Source organism: Typopeltis vanoorti, chromosome 2 (genome assembly GCF_054136105.1).
Source record: "Typopeltis vanoorti isolate ZY-2024b chromosome 2, IOZ_Tvanoo_1.0, whole genome shotgun sequence".
In the NCBI taxonomy this organism is placed as follows: domain Eukaryota; kingdom Metazoa; phylum Arthropoda; class Arachnida; order Uropygi; family Thelyphonidae; genus Typopeltis; species Typopeltis vanoorti.
In genome coordinates this window covers 187554229-187569418 of record NC_143550.1, presented here as the reverse complement: position 1 = coordinate 187569418, position 15190 = coordinate 187554229, and the positions used below count along the sequence as shown (strand labels likewise).

The window sequence follows — 15190 nt, the reverse complement described above, 5'->3', positions numbered from 1 at the left end:
GCTTGCATTCGCAGTGATTTTGTTTCATTATTTTATTGTGATTTAATTTTATTTATTTATTTATTATTATTTATTATTATTTTTTTGGTTGCAGGGCAAGAAGCGAGCTCTTCGGCAGTCTGGATGGAATCCATTCTGGTGAGTGAGAGTGACGTCACTCACTTCTCCCGGAATGAGGCCAGCGATGTTGCCGTCCTCCCCTTCCACGTACGGCTCGGTGTCAAGGAGCACCACTCTGCCGCCATAACAGATTTCTTCGTGTGGTAGTCGAAAATTAAAGTCGACCACGGCGTTCCTGCACGTCCTTCGACAAGTGGCGTCACTCCTGCGAGGATCCTCGCTTTTACTTGTTTGTTTTCTTTCTGGTGCGCGTCGCAGCCCTGTGCTATCTGGGACACTTCTGCAGGAGTTCGCACACGCACGTGGCGATCCCCAAGGCACGAACAGTAAGTGAGCGTACCCCCCCCCCCCCGTTCTTTCGAATTCATTCCCATCCGCTCTCGTGGATGAACTGGGAAGACAAATCTCGATCTTTGAATTTGACATCCAAATTCCTGTCGTTCCTTTTCCGCGGGGTCTTCGCCTACCCGACTCCCACTCGGAATGATCTTCGCTTTCCTCGAATTTCGCTTAATATCTCAGATGCATTGAAATCAACGATGCTTAAGCTTCTATCGCGTTCAGCATAGAAGATAGGGACTCTCCTCCCCCTTCTCTCCATCGTTTACAACGCGGGGGGGGGGGAACTAAATTGAAGCGAACTGAGCGATAAACGAAGTGCTTCGGCGTGTTTCGAACTGATCACCAGCCTTAAAGCCGGCGATTTGTGTATTTGGCACGCTGCCGCCTCGAGACCATCTAGTAGACTTCGCTGAACGGCGGTTGCTCAACGCAAAGACAGCACCATCAACCATTTCGACCGCGGGATTCACTGAAGGTCATCGCAAATGCTAGTCGAACGGAAATTGCTGGCGATCAAGCTTGAACGGCATTTCCTTGAATTTGGCCTTTTTCTGTGTTCGGATTGAGTCGCGATCTGTCTTGCGTACATTCGCCGAGTCCCGTTGCGAAGATTAATTTCATCCGATTCCCCACCGGAAATGAAAGGAAAAAGCAAAATTTCACGAAAATGAAACCAACAAAAGAATTCCGTCGGTCTCTTTTCAGCCGTCCCGCGCGGTCGCTCTACGAAAAGAAATGCGATTTCTCAGCGAGGACTTCCTTTTAATTTTTCGCCGAATATTCTGTTTCGAGATTATGTTGACCTGCTCGGCTGGGTTTCGATGAACGCAAAATCTGTTCGGTTGAACATGAAAACAATCCCCCGAATAATCCGAAAGCGGGAGGAGTTGGACGCAATCAGTCGAAGGCGCAGGCAAGCATCGCTGGACTACAAGCGGCAATCGAAGTGCGTTCAAAAAAATTCGACTTCGTTTCATTCATTTTCACTTCATTCCAAACACCGAATTTTCGCACGCGCAAATTAAGCACCCGTTTTAGTTCCTCCCGATGCAGATCTCGAACGGAGGTGCTTTTCGCAAGCTGAATGTTTTTTTTCACGACTGGATGACCCACTTTCCCCGAACACAGTCCCCCAGATATTCCACTATGCTGGATTTGCGACGACTGCGTCATAGCGAGATATTCCTCCGGTGTCGCGGAACTTTCAAAAAGGTTTTTTTTTTTTTTTTTTGTGCGTGTGTTTTCCTGGCCCACGTGTTCGGGAAACTGACGCCGACTGACTCTGCAGCTTTGAGTATTTCTGGTGGTTGCTCAGAAGGAGGAGTCCGTCATAAAATGGATTTCGTCGCAAGCTGTTTCGGAGCCCATCTAAGTCGCAAGTCTCTGCCCGCGTAGATGGCCAAGAGTAACCTCTCTACGGATGGGGGGGGGGGCGGATCGTCGTCAATGAATGTCACCGGGTGTTCCAGTTCCGCAGCGTATGGGGGGGGGGGAAGGATATCGCCCGATATTTGCGTACGCGCAAGGTGTCGACCAAGTTGTGAATTCTACTGTCACTAATGTGCTGCCGTCTGCGCACCCATCTGGTCGGCGAGGAACCCGACGGACCCCTTTGTTCCCGCGGTGCAGCAGGCCTGTGATTGGCTGTGGTCGCCATCGTGTTTACATCTCTCGTGACTCCCGACCCGAGGCTGAGACCTAGCGTTCATTGACTGCCGGTTTCCACGCACGTCGTCACGTGATCTGACCGAACAGGAAGCTGTTGGAAGCGAGGCCAGGTGAGCCAGTCGTGCCGCCCGAGGGGGAGAGAGAAAGGCAACCGTCTGCTCCGTCACATCTGCTGCCGCTGCCTTCGAAGCCAAAGCGATCGATTGGTTTCCGCACTGTTCGGTGACTCAACGGCGCATTTTCTTGTGTGCACGTGCTAAAACCCACTACGCCGCCTGCATGTTCGTCGGATGGCAAATACGGCGTCATAGAGCGAGTGTCGCGATGCCGTTTTGGATTACGTTCTCCTTCTTTTTCTTCGGGGATGTCCCGAGAACCGCGTGAGTCGCTTCAATGCCACGCGCTGCCAGCAATCGCAGTGCGCTGTTTCGATGCGGAAGGAATTTCTGAGCCCGTTTCCTCCGACGACAGGAAACCGTGTTCGCTGCTGATATCGCTCTTGGAATACGCTCACTCGGCACTGCTGGCGGATCGCTGAAAAGGTAAGTGAAACTTCATTCTCGCTCCGAGCGCTGCTCGAAGTGTGTATGTGTGTGTGTGTCGCAGGCGCTAGCTCAATAACCGCATCGGCAGATATCTTTTCTTGTTGGAACGCGCCGCTCCTAACCCTACTTCTGCGCTCCGTTTGCTTTCCCAAACTGCTAACGTGGCAATGCGGCAGACGCGTTCGTCTGCTGTCTGCGCACGCGTGTGTGTGTGTGTGTGTGTGTGTGTGTGTGTGTGTGTGTGTGTTGTTTGCTAATTTACATACGTTGTGTGCGAGAGAGAGAGACACACTCGCGGAAAGAAGTACGTTCGACAGCGTGAGAAGCTGTAAACATTTTGATCCGACGTCGGAGTTATTTCTCTGAAAACAGGAAAACCAATCCGTACAAAATGTCGTCCGTTGAACGTTCGACACCAGAGGTCGCTGCATTTCTCTCGTCATTGCTTCGTCAATTTCGAGTTGCAAGTGTGGCGAATGCTTCGTAGCGCGCCTCTCAGCATCCGAAGGCGGCTGTTCGTCTTCATAACTTTTTTTTTTTTTTTTGACTGTGACTCTCATAAACCGAGGAACTCCTGCAGCTGCTCTTCTCTTCCTTTCCTCACTCCGGAACTTGCGCGTGTTGCTCTTTCTGGGCCGCAAATGCTGCGAAGGACTTCAGAGAACATTCGAAAGGTATCTTGCGGTATGAGGTCAAACCAGCAACGATGTTTTGTTTTCCTCCGCAGTCCACTGGGATTGTTGCCAAAGTCGTTTGATTCTTCGGTCATTTTAACTCATCGAACCTCCATTCACAGTGATGCCGATGACATCCTCTTACTCGTGAGACTCTTGCGCCAGTATTTTCACGAACGTGTATTGCACTCTGTCTGTCGGGAGAAAAGAAAGAAGAAGCAACCTTCGGCGATGAATCGTTCCCCCTTTGAACGAGTTCATCTTTGTGGGGTTCGTTTTTTCATTGTCGACTCTTTCTCTTCGCATTTTGGCAATCGCCCACCCGCAGCGCAGTCTCTGTTGCCTGCCAAGATCGATGACTTCAGCATCCCCCCACCGCCGAACAAATCGTTTCCCTGTTTTTAAGGCACAAAACAAACGCAAACTTCCTTCTCTGGGATTCGCAGAACGAAATGCTACTGCGGCTGGTTTGTGTAAAATCGTTAGCAACGGTCGCAGCTCGGAAAGACGCCGCCCTCGATGACGCAATCCATTGTGTGCGGTTGGCACACAGATTCTCTTCGCCAATCCCCCCCCCCCTCACGTCCCCCAGCCCTGGCAGGTGAGACTGGGGTGGCCTTGAGTCACACGCTATTTTCACGTGGGAGAAACAGAATCTTTCCTAGACACAGGAAGGGATTATCCGTTACTGTTGCCGGAGAGGGTGGGTGGGGGGCAAAGAGGTAGGTGTCCGTACCAGCGGGAGTAGCTGCACGTTGATTCCATCGAAACACGCACATTATTTTCTTTCTTTTTTTCAGACTCGCATATAAATTTCCGATTCCCTGGTGCACGTCATCGGCCGTCTTTGCAGCTATCCGTTCCCTTGTGCTGTTGTCGACAGTCCCTGATGAGCTCTGCAGAAGAGACGAGATGACTGAAGCGAAACGAAAGAAATCTCTGCGCAATACCTGACATCTAATTAGCAGCGTTTGTGCCGTATTTTCCCACGAACATTTCCCAGATGGAGCCATCGACGCTTCGGGAGGGAAAATTACGTCATAAATAATTGACGACATCAAAGCTCCGCCATCTTTTTCTAGTCCAAAATAAAATGAAAGTTGAAAAGTTTGAAAGTTTCCCAGAGAGAGACAGATTATGAGACAGATAACCTTCGGGTTAGTTGCCTGGGCTTACATTACTTAAAAGGCACGAACTCTATTCAGGAGCATTACGTGAAGTATTTCCTTTTAAGGAATTGCCTTTGAGCAGTACACATGCACGTCACTGTGCTTCTCTTCCAAAAACAGTATTGACGTGTGTGTGTGTGTGTGTGTGTGTGTGTTAACTACTGTAAAGCAGCTAATTTAAAGAGGCTTTTTATTTTTTGCAAGGAAGCGCTGCAGTCTCTTAGAAATCTGTCTTTTCTTTATTCTTATTGTTGTTGTTGTTTTTTTTACGCCATAGAAGGCGGGCTGTACATTTTTCTTAATTCGCGGCTCAAAGGATTATTAATAATTTTTATGACTGGAATATTCTATATTCAGTGCAGCAGTATAATTTTTTAACTTTCCAGGGATTCAGAGCGGAATACACGATGCCCCCCTAACCACGTCTCTTTCCAGCCAAGCCACGGTTCAAACGGACCACCTGGATCGAAAGGTAACAGAAAAATAGAAAAGCTCAGAGTTTCGGAAAATTCACGTGAACTAAATCCAACGTTTCGCACGTTACATTCGAAAACGGAGACGCTCAAAAGTTAATAATAAATAGAAACGTGACAGCAACGCACTTGGCGATCTTAAACGCTTTTTTGTTCGCTTCTGCGAACGAGGATCGAGTTTTACGGATAACAGAAGGAAAGAAAAAAAACTTCGCCCACTCACAGCACTAACTTTCTGTGGGTTTACAATCTTCCGTGGGTGGGAATCACATGCAAGAAATCCCCATTTCAGTCCATCGGGGTAGTCCTCCGATTTTTAAGGTTTTTAATGTCGATACGCCGCGATCATCCGTCCGGAATATTGGAGCAAGATTCCATCGCACTCCCTCTGAACTTCGTGAAGTAATGCGGCCTTTTGGCTTCTGTTGGGTTTTGGCCTCTTTGAATTCCTCTGCTCGAGGAGCTTCTTTACCGTCTGTTCTCCTGTTGAAGTTTAAATGTCGTTACTGCGGTGCGAATGAATCGATTGTCAAAAGTTGACAGCACTTTATGGCTTTTTTTTTTTTCTTTCTCCCCGATGTGCGTTCCATTCCACTGGTCGCTATTTCTAACCGTTGGTGTCTTCGAAATCGCTTTGCCGAGCTCATAGACTGCGTCCTCAAGGTTAAAACTGTAGATTAACCTACATACGGCCGTTGCATCACTCCACACAACCGGTTTGATACACATTGAACTCCCCCCCCCGGCTTTCCCCCGTTCACTTCCCGTAATGCTAAACCAAATTCGCAAACTTCTCTACTTTGTCCTCGTTTTCTGCTACTCGGTATTTGCGGATAACTTGACGAAACCCATGTCGTTTGCTTCCCCCCCCCCTCCCTCCGGTGCACTTTACCCTCTGATCCCGTATTTAATTAAGTTCGTTTCACAATTAAAGTAAGTCTTCGTTTCCATCGAACCGTCCTGTGGCGTCTTTCAGCACTTGAAGGTTTCTTGCTCTTCGGAGAACGTCTAAGCGTCCTCACCTTCGAAAGTGGGGTGCGCATGTTGCGAGAGGGGGGGGGGGGTAGTGTAGGCGAAATGAATTCCAGCCTTTGCGCTGTTTCGTATGCGACGACGTTCTTGCTCTGTTGGGTGTGGATCGGAAATGATTTCCACGAGCAATTTTTGGGGTGTTCGCTTTATCGTGAGCGTACGTGATTTAAATGAAAACCTTCGATAAGCTCTCAAGTTCACCAGAAGCCGTGTGTGTGGTGCAAGTCAATCCCTGCATTGCGGTTTATGGTCTGGTAGTCGCGAATGAGTCCGATGCGTCCGTGTCCGCAGTCCTAAAATAAAATAAAAAAGTTTCTCTTTCGGTCTTTTGCAGGATTCCGTTTCTGTCTTTTTGGTGGTGTTTCAACTCTGAGGGCGGTGAGAGACCCTCCCCAATATTTCCATAATTGTCTTGAACGATGGTTGAGGCCCTTTGGATAGCACGCTACGTCTCGCTCGCCTCCGATCCAGTCATAGCAGGGCTGCCGCGAGGTTTTTAAGAGTTTCTTTCGTCTTCCATGGCAAGAGGGAGTCGTTTCATTTTAGCTCATTTCAATTTTCCAATTCTAATCTCCTCGATAAAAAAAAAGAAAAGAATAAATTCAGAATCAGCGGGGAATGTTTGCAGTGAATGGCAAATAACATTTTGCATTCTCCCGTGAAGTTGTGTTTTCCGTCAACATTATTTCAATGAGAAGAAAAAAAGAAATGTTTCTCTCTCTCTCTTTCGAGAAAAAGCTTTGCTTTCTTATCCTTGCTGTTTGATTTTTTTTTTTTTTTTTACAAAGATATTATTCTTCCGATTCCGAAAAAAATAAAAATAAGGAAAACCTTTGCACCAGAAAACTGATCTTTCCCCTGCACGCAAATCAAATAAGCTCCTTGTCAGATGCACCGCTTGGTCATCTCAGTTTTTTAATTAGCCTGCCAACAAGCTAATCTTCGGGTCTCTCTGATCAGGGTCATTCGCGCAGGGGCCAATTCGGGTGGAGCTCTTTGGGATGAAGTCGCTCACCTCTGAGCGTCCGCTTTTGCAATTAAAGCGAAGCAGTAATGTTACAAGCTGAGACGGGGAAAGGAAATCTTTGCACTTTCTTATTCGTTCCTTCTACTCGGACAGTTCGAACGACACCGACCTTTCTTCGGTCATCCTCTGATGCACGAAGGCTTTTCTGGAAGTGCTCGAGCCACGGGTCCCTTTCACCACGAAGGCTTCGAAAAAGAGTCGCACTTGTAGTTACTTTTCAGGAAAAGATCTTCGCTGTCAAGGCTGAGCATGGACAGCAGCTGAAGCAGTCACGATTCTGCAGATGTTCTCGTCACGGTCTTATTAGCATCCCGGAGTCGGTCTGCGCGAGGAGGAGGTTTTGCTGAAAGCAACTCCTCGACTTGGGAAGCACACAAAATTGGTGGTCATGTGACTCTTTTTTGTTTTAGAATACGTACAAAAGGCAGAGAATTAGTACCACGGGGTTTATAGAGCAAATAATGCGACCTCCTTTTTGTTCTAATTATCATTTATTGATTCATTAGATTTTAACGATCGCAATTACCAAGGTTGAGCATTTATGATAGGATTAGTGTTGCAACTGCATGGATAAATAGACAGACTCATGCAAGTGGTTCTATCTAACGAATAGAACTATTTGCATGAGCAGTTTGTGGATCAGGAAAAGCAAGAAAGTTGAAGTTAAACTCGGAGTTGGACTCATTTTGCCGTATTGCTCGTCTAGTTCTCCCTAGGTGAGTATTCGCTTACGCAGTGGAAGTAGTGACGAAGAGAGGCAGCTTAGCGGATAACTGTTGTCAGATACAGAGAATGGAGTGAGGAAAGTCGTCAACCCAACTGATCTGCACGGCACGAATTCTACCTCTCTAGGAAGATTTCGATGATGATTTTCCTAAATAGGAGTGGTCCATGCGTGGAGAGTATTCGTAGAGGACGTCCGGAGCAAAATAGGAAGTCTTGGTTGTCTGCATACTACAGCAGCTATAGTTGTTGCTATGAAAAGAAATTTCGTTTCTAGAATGAGGACCATCAAAATGAAAGTCAGCTGCGAAGGTTTATTCGCGGAGAAAGGAGGTGAAGCTGAGTTTGCAGATGGCTGAAGCCCATTGCGTTATCTTGATCTTATTTGAGTTTGTGTTTTTATTGACTGTCCTAGCTAAGGACACATATCAGCACTACGGGGTTATCTAAGGACGAGATAATCATGAAACCGTTGCAGAGATCGAACGTGACTTTTTTTCAAGCCACTTCAGTCCTCGAAGGAGCGGGCGGTGGTCTCGCGATGAAATCCATCTTCGACTTAAAGTCGTTCCCGGACTGCTGGTCTCAGACCGGGATTTCAACTCATTGTCGAGTACGGAACGGCCAAGCAGACGGCATTTGTGTGTCGGATGTTCCTTAAATGTTTACGAGGTTTCCCAAGCAAAAGGGCAGTTGTTTTTTTTTTTTTTTGCTTTTTTTTAGGAGTCAAAAAAGTTCGAACAATAAATCTCTAGAGCTTTAAAAAATCGCAAATCTTACTTAGAACGCACTAAGTTGGTGTTCCTTCGTTCATTCTTTTACTCTGTCTAACCCACCACAGCAACAACCAAAACTGTACTGTCTGTCCGTCATCATTTTCCCAAAGTCAGAAATGCTTCTGTCGAATGGCTGCGCGATAACACGGCGATGCTTTCGATCAAGTCGTGTAATTTATCAACGAATCCAATCTAATCTAATCTGTTTGAATCCTGTCTGCATCCCTCTTCAGTCTTCTGTCCTCCCCTGATATTCTTATCGAGTTCACTAACAAGGTTCCCCCATCTCTGATGACAGAAAAATTAGATCCGTCAACTCTCCTCCGCAGGCCAGAAAAGAGCCCCCGTAGCTCAGTGTGGTAACGGCGTTTCCCTTTGGTTAGAAAGACCTGAGTTTGAATTCCGTCTGAAGGTGAGTTAGTCGATCTCGTACGGAAGGCAGGGTTTACCTATCGAAAAACAGTTTGTTTCATTCTGCATGACTGGCGACGCAGCTGAGAGGCATCGTGAACTGCTCCATCGCCTTAGTTGCGCCGCAATAATGCTAACAAGATTAGATTTGCTGATGATTTGGTGTTCATAGCGAGATCAAAAATAGAGTTACAAAATATGGTGGAAATGCTAATCAAAAAGAGCCAGAATTATGGCTTCGTATTAAATGTAGATAAAACCAAGTATAAGTAAAAAACAGCAACAAAACAGAAATTTAAGAGTATTAACAGGATTCATTCAAAATGCAAAAGCTTACAATTACTTAGGAGTAATGACTACAGAAGATGAAACAACAGTCATGGAAATAAAATGGTGAAAGAAGAATTCTGGAATAATAAATTACTGATGACCTCTGGAATAAATACAGGAAAAATCTGGAATTATGAATATGTTTACACTGAATTATGGATCATATTCAAACTCAAATTACTACAGCATGAACTAAAAAGATATGAATGGACTGTTACTCACAAAAGATAACTGAGGTAGCTGATGAAACCTTGGATACAAAAGGAAAATAAATAAACCATGGATAACCAAAAATATTTTGGACCTATGCGACAAAAGGAGACTTTGTGAAATTCGATGGCCCAAAACAGGAGAGCTAACAACAGATGAAGGACATTTGCTTCTTTACTCTGGATGTGACTGCAGCGGAAAAGAAGGTGTCGGGTTTTTGATACGCAAATCATCACGAAATTCTGTCATGGAATTCAGTCCTATCAATAGCAGAATTGCTCTAGTCCGCCTAAGAGGAAAACCACTCATTATCACCATCATACAGGTCTATGCCCCAACCACAGGCCACGAGGACTCTGAAGTAGAGGACTTTTATGGTCAACTTAATGCAACAATCACTGGAGCGAATAGAAAAGACCTTTTGATTGTACAGGGTGATTGGAATGCCAAAATTGGAACAGACATCGGCGAGGGTTATCTCACATTTGTCGGACCGTATGGCTATGGGGAAACAAACGATAGAGGTTTAGAATTGATCAATTTTGCCTCGCAAAATGAACTCACCATTACCAACACTCTACTTCCCCATAAACCTTCTAGAAGATGGACATGGACTTCCCCTGATGATAAAACACACAACCAAATTGACTTTATCCTTATAGGCACAAGATTTAAAAACTCCATCAACTTCACAAGAACCAGATCATTTCCTGGAGCCGACATCGGCAGCAACCACAACTTGGTCATCACAACTGTGAATATGAAAATGAGGGAAAGATTACCTACAAAACCAACTCGTAAAAGATACAATATAGAAAAATTAAAAGATCTCCAAATAAATACACTATATAAATACAAATTAAAACAAATTTTTGACACAAGCTTCAAGAAACATAATAGTATCGAATCTAAAACCAAATACTTCTCACAAAAGATAACTGAAGCAGCTGATGAAACCTTGGATACAAAAGGAAAATAAATAAACCATGGATAACCAAAAATATTTTGGACCTATGCGACAAAAGGAGATATTAGAAATCTCATATTAATAGCAGTGATAATAGAGAACAGTATAAAAATATTACTAAGATTATTAAAAAAGAAATCAAACATGTTAGAAACTTATGGATATTAGATGAATTAGATGAAGAGGACTTAAATAAAAATAATTCTAAAAGTGCTTTTCAAATTATCAATAAGCTAACCAAACCTTTTACCGCAATTAATTGGAGCATAGAAGAAGAAGACGGAATTCCTATCACAGGTAACCAAAAAATAGTTGATAGATAGAAATGTTACGCAACCAAGGCGTTTTCAAAAGGACCCTCAACTGACCGATGATATTTTGGATGGAATTTTGCCAGGAGGTTCGGAGGATGGAGATTACCCGATATTAAAAGAAGAAGTCATTGCAGCAGTTAGCTCCTCAAAAACTGGAAAATCACCGGGAAGTAATGGTGTCACAATGGAACTGATACGCGAAGGAGGTAACATCATTATAGACACCTTGATAAATTTATTCCAGGACGTATGGAATACAGAGACTTGGCCTTCTGATTGGCGAACTTCTGTCCTTGTACCTATCCCTAAAATGGGAAACAGCAATAAATGTAGCAACTATAGACCAATAAGCCTTATTAGTCATCCAAGCAAAATCCTATTAAAAATACTATTGTCAAGAATCGAAAAGAAAATAGAAAGCAGACTATCAGATCAACAAACAGGTTTCCGGAAGTCCAGAAATACAATCGACCATATCTTTACAATGCACAAACTAGGCGAAAAATACATAGAACATAACAAAATAATCTGTCGCAATTTTTAGACCTTCAAAAAGCTTTTGACTCAATATGGCACGAGGCATTATGGAAGATTCTAGAACATTATGGTATTGACAACAAAATCATTACGATTATTAAATCTCTTTATTCTTCATCTGATATAAGAATTGAAATTAAAAATTACAGCAGTGAATCATTCCGGGTAGAACGGGGGGTAAGGGAAGGATGCATCTTGTTCCCTCTTGTTTTTAATTCTTTTCTGGAATATGTCATAGATGAAGCTCTTCATGAACATGACACTAGAATAGTAGTTGGCAGACTAAGAATAAACAACTTAAGTTTTGCAGATGATATCGATCTTCTGGTAGAAAGTGAAGAAGAATTACAAGAGATAACCAGCCGCGTTTTCGTGACATTAAAAAATATGAATTATACATAAACCTGCAAAAAACAAAAACAATGATAACCTCAAAATCAGACATTGAATTCTTAAAGATACAAATTGGCAATAAACAAATTGAGAATGTAAATAAGTTCACTTATCTAGGAAGCACGCTGAGTCAAGATGGCCGTTCAAAAACTGAAACTAAATACCGAATTACTAAGGCAACCGTGGCCCCTACAAAAGTTAAAACCATTGTGGAGAGATAACAGACACCTTGGTGAATTCTGTCCTCTTGTATGGTTGTGAGGCCTGGACTTTATTGAAGGAAGATGAGAGGAGACTCCTGTCTTTCGAAATGAAAACTTACGGAAGACTTTTGAGAATTCCCTATACCGCTCACGAAACCAATGAAAATGTCTGAAAACTGATTGATTCAATGGAGGGGGGAAAAGGGAAAATATTCTGACAGTCATCAGAAGAAGACAGATGAAATGGTTCGGACGTCTGGCGAGGGCTAATGGCATTCCAAAGCAAGCACTAGAAGGAATCGTTCCGGGACCAAGGGTTAGGGGCCGACCTCGATTAAAATGGACTGATTACATCAAAAAATGGACAAATTCCTCCCCTTCTCAACTGACATCACGAACAAGAGACCGAGATGACTGGAGGAGCCAAACCAAGACTATCACCTACCAGCCATGAATGACCCAACGGTCCATTTAGGACTACGGGAGAAGAAGAGAGATTCAAAATCCATAATTAAGAAATTGCAGGCCTCTGAGATGTGGCGCTATAGGCGAGCACCGACGATTTCTTGAACGAGGGAAAAAAAGAATTACTGAAGAGGTATCGAAGTTAATGGGAACCACATGGAAGACCTTATAAAGAGAAAGTGCAACTTGGCAAGACACACATTAAGAGGATCAACACAGAAAACGTCTCTGGAAATACTGGAGGGAAAATTAGAGGGAAGAAGATCTCACGGTAGCCTAAGTACTTCTTGGGTCGATGATGTAAAGAAATGGATGGGGAGCAAGAGCTACTACGAGATCAAAAGAATGGCAGGGGATCGGACACCTGGCGTACCATGACTGCTAACCTCTAAATTGGAGAAGCCACTAAAGAAGAACGAACCAGAAGAGGACTCTTCTTCGTGCCAAATAGAAACAAATTCAAAATTCTGCTAACTTGTTCTGAGAGATTGGGGCGGGCTACGGCGGTTGCCCCCAATTACTGCGGCATCGAACCCGGTAAAAAATGAGTTGATGAACTGCCAAGTGAGAGTGTAATGGCTTTATCTTCTGGATTACCCAATTCCGTGGGGGAGGGGGAATGAAACTTAGAATAGCAAATTCTGTTTATGTATCCTTTTACAATTAAAAATAAATTCCCTCTTTGTCTGTTCGGTGACCGATTCGCCTGTGATTTGGTTCGACGAAGGCGACTCTGAAGCGTGTCTGCCTTTCCTCATTCTGACAATTTTGTTTCTCGTGTTTAACTGTGCGTTTGTGCGAAAAGTGCGGGTTGCACTTCCTGGCACGGAGTTAATGACGCTCGGTCGGGAACTGCACTCGTAAGAGGGGTTTTCTGTCTTTTTCTTTTTATTCTTTGCCGTCCAATGAAAGTAGCCCGTCGATGAGTCGTAATCTCGCCCAGCTTCGGGATAAGCCGTCGAAATATTGCACGGATTGTCGAGTGTTTTAAAACCCGAGCGATGGATCTAAGTTTAAAAGACTGAAATGCATCTTCTGTACTGGCGGCTATGCACGAGATGCGTACGGAAGGGGGGGGGGGGAAGAAAGAGAAAACCGTGATTTCTTAAGTGGACATTTTTAACAATAGAGAAAAATGACGAATAACAACAGAAAGCCAAGAGCTGACTCCCTTCTTCTGCGTACATCGAAAGTGGTGTGGGATCGAAATGAATGAATGCGAGCATTGAAAAGAGTCGCGAGAAAGAAGTTGAAAGCATTCGACCCTCTGCAACCGGCTGGAACGTTGAAGGAAGAAACTGACTGCTTTGTGGCATTTAGTGGGAGGCGAGTTTCGAATCGGCTAAGGGAGGGAAGTTTCATTAAGATTACCCAGACAGACGAGAGGGGGGGATGCACGCGAAGAGCATCCTTGAAATGGAAACGTTAACAAAAAGTATTTTTGGGTGCAGGGAATGAAGATAAAGAAAGCTTCAGGGCCTCTGACAAAGTGAGCCGTAGTAAAAAAAAAAAAAAAAAGAATAAAAATAAACGCCTTCTTTACCGTTCAAGGTGATTTCGCACATGCCGTCCTCCATCCCTCTCCCCCAATTAATTAGCACCTTTTAAGAGGAGTGTTTTGACTCATTGCAATGAGATAATCACCCACTTCTGTAATTAGTGTTGCAACACTCTTGGTGACCCAGCAGATTAAACACCAATAATAATAATAATAATAATAATAATAATAATAAATTTGCTGAACACAAACGAGCAACCACCGAGCCATCCGCATGGCGATCAATGGGGGAAGTCAGTTCTCGGTAATAAAAATAAATAAATAAATAAAAATAAAAGTCACCAGCGGGGGTTCCATTTGGAGCTCTCTGCTAAAGTGAGTGTTGTGGCTGAAGGGTTGCTTTGAGGATTAATATAATCCGCTTCGATATCCACTGATATCACGAGTGAAGGCTCCAAGGAAACCTTTCTCTCCTCATAGGCAGAGGGCGCTTTGGGGGGTGGTAGGAATGAGCAAGATTCAAGATTTCGCCGTCAGGAACTTTCTTCGCACTGCATAATGTTATATACACACGGGACAAGTTTAACGGGACAAGCGTAATGACAAGAGGAGGGGGGGGGACGCCAAAAATTCAGTCTCTCTCTCTCTCTCTCTCCACATATATATATATATATACACACACACACACACACACACACTCACAGAGAGAGAGAGAGAGAGACGTGCATCTATTATTTATCCACGTACCGCAGGTCAATGCAGTATGATATTCGACTAATAAAAAGCATCAACAGATTTGCTGAAGACAGGTTCATGAAGATAGCAGAGTATCCTACTGATGAATGAAAGAAATTCGTATTATTTTGTGGGAAAATCAGGGTGCTTAGAATACCCTGTCGCAGGACACTTTATAAACCCATGAAGAGAGGGCTTTTTAATTGTCCAACGATCTTTTGAAAATAATTTTCTGCTTTGCCTAAAACGTGCTGTCTTTAGCACGTTTGTGATGCGTGACTGAAGTGACAACCTACGTTTAATGATCTCGGTTACTGGTGTAGTTCCAAACCTGTAAGAATGTGCTCGTCGAAACTTTTCTTTTACAAGTGGTTTTTTTTTTTTTTTTTTTTTTCAGCATTACGAGCGAGTAAAATTTTAGATCGAAATGGTTTCGTCGCTGTTTCAAAATTGGCATTTTTACGTAACTCGCGATTCATCTAACAGAACGTGAAGCCAAAACCAGTGCGGGGCCCTCTGCGAAACTTGACTTCTTAATTATAGGTCACAGAATCGTTGATGTAAATTGCGCACAATTT

The 15190-nt window shown here is 44.0% G+C and overlaps 1 protein-coding gene across 1 annotated transcript in view; it reads left to right on the top strand.

Annotated features, from left to right (window-relative positions):
* The first annotated feature begins 2218 nt into the window (after nt 1-2218).
* Nucleotides 2219-15190, top strand: part of LOC150109740 (uncharacterized) — a 144948-nt gene continuing 131976 nt past the window's right edge. The window contains exon 1 of the mRNA XM_090414111.1: nt 2219-2672. The gene's annotated coding sequence lies outside the window, so the exon portion shown is untranslated. The remainder of the gene's footprint in view (nt 2673-15190) is intronic.